This window comes from Elgaria multicarinata, chromosome 20 (genome assembly GCF_023053635.1).
Source record: "Elgaria multicarinata webbii isolate HBS135686 ecotype San Diego chromosome 20, rElgMul1.1.pri, whole genome shotgun sequence".
NCBI classification, from domain to species: domain Eukaryota; kingdom Metazoa; phylum Chordata; class Lepidosauria; order Squamata; family Anguidae; genus Elgaria; species Elgaria multicarinata.
The window spans coordinates 19062226-19072381 of NC_086190.1; the positions used below are offsets into that span (position 1 = coordinate 19062226).

The 10156-nt window shown below is 47.9% G+C and overlaps 1 protein-coding gene across 3 annotated transcripts in view; it reads right to left on the bottom strand.

The window, feature by feature from the left end:
* ARHGEF10L (Rho guanine nucleotide exchange factor 10 like) overlaps positions 1-10156 on the bottom strand; it is a 91483-nt gene extending 81327 nt beyond the window's left edge. For 2 of the 3 annotated variants that reach the window (XM_063145169.1, XM_063145168.1), the window contains exon 1: positions 1502-1754. The gene's annotated coding sequence lies outside the window, so the exon portion shown is untranslated. Of the gene's footprint in view, positions 1-1501; positions 1755-9846 lie in introns of those variants that run through there. The other variant, XM_063145167.1, reaches the window with a different exon arrangement.

Consider the following 10156-nt stretch of genomic DNA (forward strand, 5'->3'; position numbering starts at 1 on the left):
GTGCCGACCGAGCATAAAACTTCAAGCCTGTGCTGAAATGGGTTCTAGCCCACAAAAGCTTATGCCACAACTAAGAAAAGAAGCCATCCAAAGGAATTTCAAAGGGAAAGCCGGGCGTGAAGTAGCCGAACGAGAACGAATGACAAAGTTTGATTCTATCTTCTGGGCTTGAATAGAGATGATGGTTTCGTGTCCCACTACAATTGTTAATATATTCAGCCATGCTGCAATGATTATGTTATCACCAATCAGTTCTGTTGTGAAGGGTCACTTTGCTTGTTTTGCATACATGTAAGCGTTAATTGGATTGTCACAGATGGCATTTTTGCATACATATTTTTTGCCATTTTAACCCCACTGCTTATATTATTCCTCTACATCACTCTGCGTGTGGGCGTGTTTACACAAACCCGAACGCACATGCACACCCACATACATCTGGAGGCAGAGGGGGGGGGAAGCGAATTGTAAACAATGGGGTGAAAATAGCAAAAGAAATGCAAAGACACCGTCTGTGACGATGCCGGCTGAGATTAACACTTCATGAGCCTCGTGGAGTGGACCCTAACCCAGAAAACCTCATTTAATAATAAATCTATTAAAGATTCTTCGCTGCTTCTGCCGCAACAGGGTATCACAGCTGGGACACTGAATGTTGTTACAGGTGTCTTCCTGTTTTGCCCAAAAGTTGACCCTCCTCGTTGGGAGTTTCATCGCCACTGATTCTGTGGAAGGCACATCGCCAGCACATTTCTCAGGGGAGCATTTGGCCCTTGCACACGGCTTCCCCTTCACCCATTCTCTCTCATAAGAACGACAGACATCTCCCTGCAAAATCTACCCAAACCAAATGCACTGCCATTGATACCGCCACGCTCCCAAGCGATGCAGCAAACGGATACACTTCTGCTCCCTCCCTTCATCCCAAATTCCCCTTTTCCCCTTCCCCCACGATTCCAAGATGGGATTGATTTACACCCCTGGGTGGTTATATATAAACTGCCTCCTCGTCATTTCTGCTGACCTCCCAAAGGTCACCAACTTCCAGTCGGCTTGGAACAGCCCAAAGCCAGGCTTCGGTCTCTTGAGCATATGGCAGTGTTCTTCTTTATTTTTATCGCGATTATTTCTAGCATTTACTTTCTGCACCACGTCGAATCGCTAGATCAGAACTCAGGATTTCGTGACACTCTGTCAGCGGGTTCCGCAGCACCTTCTCCAGCGTGCAAAATAATGCGCTTTCACCGTTCCCATTTATCCCGTCTCAGAACCTGGGAGATATATACTGTATATACGAGCGGACATAATTATGATTTTAAACCAAAGGCATTTCAGAGAGGCTTGTGGGGAAAGAGGTCCACGCAGCCTGGGGGGGAACCGATGCGCCTGGCAGCGCGACAGATTCTCAGAAAGGCATTCCTCTCGCGCAGCATTACCCTGAGGGAGCCCCAAAAGGGTCAAGGGAGGGGGTCAGTCTGCTCAAACACCCCCCTTTTCTTACCGCTCCGGCCTTTGTTGTGATGTTACAAAGGAGTCGGCGGATACATGGTGTGGCTTAGAAATCCTTTCTTCTCTGGCTGCCTTCCCATGCGCCAGGAGACCCTGGCGCGCATGGGTTTCGCCGTTATGTCTTCCCCCCAGTGGCCGGCCTTCCTCGCATCGTCCAGGGTGGGATCTAGGCCTCGCTTGAGCTATGTCCTGCTCTTTGCACAGAGGCGGAGAGAGGCGAGGCGGCGACACTGCCTGGGTGAACGTTCCCGGCCGGAGTGGAGTGTACGGCTGCTATTAGGGCTCTCCGTTTCCCAGGCATCCAATGGCTGTGGTGGTGGTGGTGGCGGCCTTCCCTCCGGCCTCCCAGAGGTCTTTCAGGCATGAATATTCAAGAGGAGGAGAGAACGGCCAAGCCAGAGTTGAGTGTCAGCCCCACGTCACAGGGCAAGCGTGGAAGCTGTGCGCACTCACCGCCTCTTCGCTCTCTCGCTCTCCCTTCCCAAAGAACAGCATCAGCCTCTGGCACCGTCCTCTGCTCCGTCGGTCACAGCGGTGTGGCGAGTCGGCAATTCGGACGCCGACGCTCTCCAGCGGCACCGGCTCCGAGGCAAGTCGGCGTGCCGGATTTAACCGGTCCTGCAGGCGCTGACGGGAAACCTCCTCCCACCACCACCACCACCACGGGTCGTGGCTCGTCAAATGGTTTGAACAGCCTGTTCAGAGCCTGGCTTTTAAAGGGAGGAATGGGTCGGGTGTAGAAAGAAAGAAAGAAAGAAAGAAAGAAAGAAAGAAAGGAAGGAAGGAAGGAAGGAAGGAAGGAAGGAAGGAAGGAAGGAAGGAAGGAAGGAAGGAAAGGAAAGGAAAGGAAAGGAAAGGCAGGGAGCTCACTTCACCCCATCATAGAATCGTAGAATCGTAGAATAGCAGAGTTGGAAGGGGCCTACAAGGCCATCCAGTCGAACCCCCTGCTCAATGCAGGAATCCACCCTAAAGCATCCCTGACAGAGGGTTGTCCAGCTGCCTCTTGAAGGCCTCGAGTGTGGGAGAGCCCACCACCTCCCTAGGTAACCAATTCCATTGTCGTACTGCTCTAACTGTCAGGACGTTTTTCCTTATGTCCAGCTGGAATCTGGCTCCCTGTAACTTGAGCCCGTTATTCCATGTCCTGCACTCTGGGAGGATCGAGAAGAGATCCTGGCCCTCCTCTGTGTGACAACCTTTTAGGTCTTTGAAGAGTGCTAAACATGCCCAAGCTAAACATGCCCAGTTGTTTCAGTCTCTCCTTATAGGGCTTTGTTTCCATAGGGCTTGTGTGTTCCTTCCTGCCAAAAGCAACACACAAATCCAACTGGCCATTGTCTGGGATGGCAGACAAGGGGCATTACGGAACAAAAAACCCTGCCTCCATCCTGGAAAAGGGGAGACCAGCCTGGCACCATACATCAGCCAATGACCGCAGGGAGGTTATTTCACCCTTCCTTGCCAGGAAGAACACGTATGAGCACTTTGCCACTAAGAACTAATGCCTGGGTTTCCACGGCTTCTTTTTTCCTCCTTCCTCCACATCCCTTTTCCCTCTTGTGTCATGACTTTTAGTTTGCAAGCCTATAGGCAGGGGCTATCTGGTTATTAATCTTTGTAAGGCGCTCCGGAAGCCTTTTGCGGAGCAGGGGCCTGAAGAGCAGGGTAAATGCGTTGTTGAAACATAACAGTGAGTGAATGGATTTATTTCGCTGACAATCACGTGCTTTCGACGATTGCTAAAAACGACTTGTCTACCCTGGCTTTTTCCAGCCATCAATGTATCTAAATGCTGTTATGGTTATAACGCTGCGTTGTTTTGTAATACGTTGCGAAGCGCTTGAGGATTTAACATGGGAAGCAGTATATAAATGTTCTAAAATGAATAAACAAAATGAATAAACAAACGGTCTTTTAACAGCCTGTTAAATGCCTGGCTAAGAAAGAAAGAAAGAACCAAATATTAGGGAGCATTCTGGACAAAGCAGGCATTTCATCTTAACCTGCAAACTTGATTGATCGATTGATTGATTGACTGATTGATTACATATCTAAACCACCCATTGGCTGGAGCTGCCTGGTCTGTAAGTGTGAAGTGCAATGCACCCTGGAGTCATCACATCCAACATGCGGCAGATTTAAAATGCCCCGTGCTTGGAATATAATATGATCCCCATTCAGACTGTTCCGCACGCACGCTCTGCCTTGCTGATCACACGTAGCTGTAGGCTTTTCTGCAGCAGGCTATTGTTGATTTAAAAGCCAAGGGGGTGTTTAATTGTTAGTGTGCAATCCTATGCATGTTTAGACGGTGGGTGGGGGTGGAATTCGACAACTCCAGTCCTGCTGGGAGTTGTAGGACTTTTTTTTCTTTCTGAACATGCGCAGGATGGCACAGTCTATAAAAAGATACGGTTCCCCGCAGTACATTCTAGGAAGCTGCCGTGAAGGAACACAACAGGAAGGCGTTTCTAGTCCTCATGATTCTGAATAAAGGGGTGATTTAAACAGGAGCACAGGAAGCCACCTCCTACCAAGTCAGACCCTTGGGCTATGAAGATGTCGGTTCCACTTACACGTGGCAGGGGCCATGGGGCTACAAGGAGAACCCCTGGGGGGCTAGGAATATCCAGGACGATTTCCAAGAAAGGAGTGTCTTAGAGGACTCTTGACAGTCATTTCTGTACAGTCTGGCCGGGGGGTGGGGGGATCTCTTTGGCAGCCACAGACCCTCCCTATTTTTTTCTGTGTTTTTTTTCACCCTATCAATTCCATCCTTCTCTTATCTTTCAGCACCACGAAGTCCCGTCTTAAGCTTCTCTTGACAAATTGAAACCGTTTCCTTCCCTCTCGGGGCCCGATCGTCTTTAAAAGCAGGTGTGATCAGATTATCTATAAAAGCTGCCACTCTGTATCCCAGGTACTAATGTCAAAAGGGCTGTGATCTCTCTCTATATTTTATTTTGTTTATTTATTTTATTTTATTTTATAGCACTCCTAATCTGTTGACTGGGAGATCAATGGGGATTTCAGAGGCTTCTTTTAGAAGATAGCAGACGTGGGCAACCGAGAAGAGTATTACACATTACTAGAAGTTTGGGTTCAGCCACTGAGAATGTCAAAGTGGAGAAGATGGGAAAGATTTTATTTTTTTTAATGAAATAAGCACGAACGGCTGAAAGCACTTTGGTGTACCTTCTTTAGGTGACAGCAGGTGTAGTTAAGAGAGAAGCAAAAGGCTTATTTAGGAGAGTTTAGATTTAAAAAAAAGTAAGTCAAAATCCCTTCTCAGACACTCGCACACAGTGGTATCGCTCAGGTCGGATCTTGGCACCAGAACCCCAGGCCCAACAGCTCTGGGGGTGTGCAACCCAAATCACGACCCAGAGAGCGCCAAACTCCATTTCATTTCTGCACTCATGGTGGTGCTCTGCACATGCTCAGAGTATTTAATTTTTTAAAAAACAACAACAATGGGTTGGCACACAGTTCAGGACTCGTTGTTGTTCTAACATATCAGGAACGTAGAAGTAGTTATAAAGCACCGAAACGTGGTTGGACGGAAAGGACAAGTGTTAGTTCTGTCTTTCACAACTGAAATAATAAACAGGGCCTTGATTTATTATAATTACTGAATGCTTGCACTATCGCATGTAGGGGTTGGGTGGAGGAAACAGAGTATTAAATAAATAAATAAACCTATATCCATTTTTGCTGTGTGGTTTTATCCTGGTTGTGCTTTTCATATTGTATTTTGTATTTGTGTTTTTCGATGGTTGGTTGTTTTTATGCTCTTCATGGTTTTAATTTTTGTGAACCGCTCAGAGAGCTTCGGCTATTGGGCAGTATAAAAATGTAATAAATTAATTAATTAATAAATTTCAAAAATTTCAAAATGGATTAATTAATAGATTCTAATCCTAACTACACCTGTAAAGAAATAGATAAAATATGCTAAATGTACTAACATCTGCCAGCAGTCAACAATGAAAATTCTTTGTTTGTATGTTTTTGTTTGTCTATGTATTTTGAAAATTAATAATAAAAAAATAATTTTAAAAATTCGAAATAAAATTTGGAAAGAAAAAAAAAATTCCAAAATTAATACAAGTCTTTACGCATAAAATAAAAATCAGTAAATAAAACAAATAAACTCCTGTTCAGTCAAAAGTACTGTGAGAAATTAAGACGCTGATAAAACGGTAGATCTTATTTTAATAGCACCTGCCTAAAAAAAATTTGCAGTTTGGGCTGTCACCTGCTTATTTTTGGTCTGTAAGAGGAAAAGACACAGGAGCCAAAACTGACCACACTGGACTAGATAACATCGGAGGATGGCAACCAGGGACAGGGCCTTTTTGGTGGTGGCCCCCTGACTGTGGAATGATCTCCCCGACGAGGCTCGCCTGGCACCAATGCTGCTATCTTTCAGGCGCCAGGTCAAGACTTTTCTCTTCTCCCAGGCATTTAACAGCATTTAACAAAGCTAACTTTGTTTTTTAACGGACCCCAAAACTGTTGTTTTTATACTGTTGTTCTCATGTTTTTAAATGTTGTATACTTTTTTTAATGTTGACTGTTTCTAACTTTTGTAAACCGCCCAGAGAGCTTCAGCTATGGGGTGGTATATAAACGTAACAAATAAATAAAAATAAATAAATAAAACCGTAGTGGTCACCTCTTTGCTAAAAAAAGTACAAAATAATCATACGTGAGCTACGGTTTCGATATTGCCATCTCCACAAGGCCTCCAAGACCTTTTCCAGCTCTTGGATCTTGCGTTGCTAATGGGTGGGCCGTTGCTGCTCATTTCCTGACCCACCTGGCCTACGAAATCTCAAGTGGGCACCTTAATTCTCTCCTCCCCCTTCCCCAGGTTCACAGGGACGAGCGGCACTCTTGGAGAATTCCACAACGGCTCCACTGTCAACAGTTCCAAGCGATTTCGCCATCAACCGGTTCGGGGAGGAGGAAGGAACCGGGTGAACGGGACCAACAGCTCGTTCCGGATCTCTGAGAGAACTCGGGGACGGTCGGTGTTTGCAGCAACACGCCTGGATATAACCGGCCGACACGCCTGTGCTCGGAAGAAGAGTCAAAAGGGACTTTTCTTGAACTCATATTGAACCCTCTTTTTCATCAGAGCAAACCGGAGACTCCCAGATACATTCCATGCTGTCAGGTTCACGTGTAGCTCTAAACCTGCCTCCCTCAACTCAACACTTTCCCGATGTGTCGGGCTACAACTCCCAAGAGTTCCCTGGGGTTGATGGGAGTTGCATCCCAACACATCCGAAGCGTGCTGGTTCAGAGAAGGCTGCTCTAGCCAGAAATCCAGAAAACGTACAGGAAAGAAACAACTCTCTGCTTTCAATAGAGATATAGTGCAGCTATTTGCGGAAGCTCCATTTAGCTATCAGGGCTGATTGCTCTTCACAGAACTCTCTTTCTCTATGAATTGCTCAAATCTCCTTTTCAGGGCATCTCTATTAGCAGGCATGGAATTTTTATGACAAGTTGTGGAGGGTCGTTGGGAAAGACCCCTTCACAGAATCATAGAATCAGAGAATAGTAGAGTTGGAAGGGGCCTACAAGGCCATCCAGTCCAACCCCCTGCTCAATGCGGGAATCCACCCTAAAGCATCCCTGACAGAGGGCTGTCCAGCTGCCTCTTCCATGGCCCTTGGGGGAGTTTACCTACATTCTCAAATGAATGCTGAGATATATTTTTTCCAGAATGTGGGTAGACAGTGGAGCTGGGTAATTGCTAACTAAAAGGTCAGTGTGACATAAAAACATCAAACAGCAGGAATAAAAGAAAAAGAGGCCCCACGATTCACACCTGCGCGAGAGACAAGCGTTTTGCAGAGAAGTCCGGAAAACACGGCTCGCCTGCAAAAAGAATGGAAGAGGGCTAGCCCCATGGTTCGGATATATACCTGGGCTCGTCGCTTCTAGCCTGAAAGAGCTTCCTTACCTGGACAGTGACTCTCAGGCACCCCCAGGTGATGGGTTAAAGTGACTTCTCCCAAGCTCACAACAGACAGGTTGCTTTATTGCAGACGTGTAGAACCTTAAGGCCTCACGAGGGCTAAATTTGGCCCTCTGGCATGGCCGAAGTGGCTACACCCCGATGCCAACGATAATTTAGGGGGTCCCTGGCTTTGGTGCGTTCTTTCCACATTCTGAAATGTTGAAATGCCTTTCCCGGGGCTGAGTTCTTGGCAGTAATAGCCTTTAGCTCAAATATGCCCTGAAATGCGCCCTTCTCCGGAAGTTTCTCCGAAATGGAATTCGACCCTCCGCCTGAAAGAAGTCCCGCACCCCTGCGTTATCGGTTGCGCTGCCGAATTACAATTCCTAGCAAGGTTTTATTGCTTGAAATTGTTGTATCCTGCCTTGATGACTTTTTAGCACATAAAGGCAGTATATAAGTGTGTGTGAGAGAGAGCGTGCATATATCACACACTTGTTTTAAAAGTAAAACACACCTGAGAGCATAAAACAGCACAGAATTGTTCTGCGCTACGAAAAAATGTCCACCGGAGAAGTCAGCAAAGCAAACTCCACGCCCTTTTCAACCAACACCCCACAGGACTTTTGCTCCTGCATTATGTAAGATAACCACAGTACCGAGGTTCTGGCATTTATTAGAATACGCACACTCTCACACACACATACACTTCCGTCGCAGCAGGTGTTAGTAAATAAAGAGTGTCCAGAGTGATGTGGAAGGCGGAGCGCGCAACAACGCACGTCTTAAAGAGGCTGAGAAATCTCACATGGTCCCCTGTATTTTCGCAAGCTGTGTGCCTGTGCCTTTAACAGCAGCTCACTCTGCGGACGTTAGCCAGAGGCAGCTTCATCTCTGTGCCTGAATAGCTTCTGCCACTCATTTGTCATTTTCGTTGGATCAGTGCCAGCCTCAAGTTTGGAGGGTCCGTGGGCAAGACCCACAGCTGTTCTTCCTCCTCCTCCTCCTCCTCTTCCTCCTCCTTGCTCCCATTTCCTTGCTCGGCAGGCAGAGAGCCGGGGAGCGAGGAGGCCGTGGTGGGCGTCGCCTGCCCACCACCGTTGTCTGGGCCAAAGTGAGAAGCAGGTGAACAAGCAGGTTGCAAGGAGGAAGAGAAGGAAGAGCAATCATAGGAGGCTTTTCTCAGTGAGTGGGATGCAGGGCCTCAGTAAGCACCCAATCATGCCAACTCTGGACGCCCGTCCTGCTCCAGTTCAAGATGCTCTTAAATTAAAGGCCTCGGACCAGGCAAGGGCTGTTCTTCCTTTGCTTTCTTTTCTTTTTTTCTTTCTGCCTGATCAGTTGGCAATTTCTAAGCCAGAGCGGGGAAACTGTAGCTCCGTCAGGCTGCAACATCTCACCGCCCTTGACCCTTGCCAGCTGGGGCTGATAGGAGCTGGAGTGCAACGAGATGGTTGAGCCTCTTTTCGCCAGGATATCTAAAAAGAACCTCTACGTTCAGGCGCGGTCTTCCTCTGTGTAGCAGTGGCTGGAGTGGCTGCACAGGGGCGTTACTCAGCCGTGGGGTCTGCACAGAAGCATTTTTGCTGTCCATTGTGGGACGCAAGGTGCTATAGTAGGTGGACCTTTGGTCTGATCCAGTGGCGCTCTGACAACACAGCATCATTACATTTTCGGGGCAGGGTGGCATTCTGCACACTATTCCTGAGTGTTTACACAGGACTTAAAAGTTCTTAAAAATCCCTGGAATCTCTAGCTGAAAAGATCTCAACAATGCTGGCAAGAGAGCCCCCTGGACCTGATTCTGCTCTTCCGCCTTGCAACCTGTTTGACCACTTGCCTCTCGCTCCGGCCCAGACAACGGTGGTGGTGTGAAGGACGAGGAGCAGAAGACAACTTGCCCACCGGCTCAGCTGTGCAGACACTCTGACTCGGTATACGGCAGATTCATCTCTACAGAGAGATTCAGGTCACATTTTACAGAGGGGAAACAGAGGCGGAGAAAAACAGCACGGGTGGCCGCCAGCAAGTCCAGAGCTGCGTTTGAACCCTCTCCTCTGAATCCTAGAGGCGATGTGAGCTGCAGATGGTTACTCAATGGTGAGCACACCAAAAAAGGCACTCTGTGCATGCTCAGAGGTACTTCCTCATCTGCTGTCAGAACTTTGCCTGTTCCAGATCTTAGCCTGTCTATAAGAGGAGTTGCTAATGCTGACCCAGGGCTCCTCTAAAGCCGGAGGTAAGAAGCAACCTGAAATAACGCAATGGCATTCTTTCTCTTCTTTAAATAGGGGGGCACAACTCACGCGCAGCATTTTTGTGCAAATTGCCCCCAAATCCAGTTTTTAAAAGAAGCGTACCTGTTTGCTGTCCGTGTTGTTTCTCCTGCTGCCTCAAGTCAAGCGCCTCCCAAACCCGCCTGCTTCTCTGGCAGGCTGGCCCATCTAGGGCGTGAAATGCCTCAGTCCCTTCCTCCTTGCTTCTTCCTCAGCGGAGACAGGCGTCCGGGTGAGGCAGAAAAAATTGCAAGTGAGTCAGCGGGAGGCCTGTGGGAGCGCAGCACAGGTGACTTCACCTGCAGCTACGGCAGCGTTGCCCTCTGGGAGGGACCTCCTTACCTCTCTGACTCAGAGGGGGCTGAGCTTCGAGACCCACCCTTGGGTGCTGCGG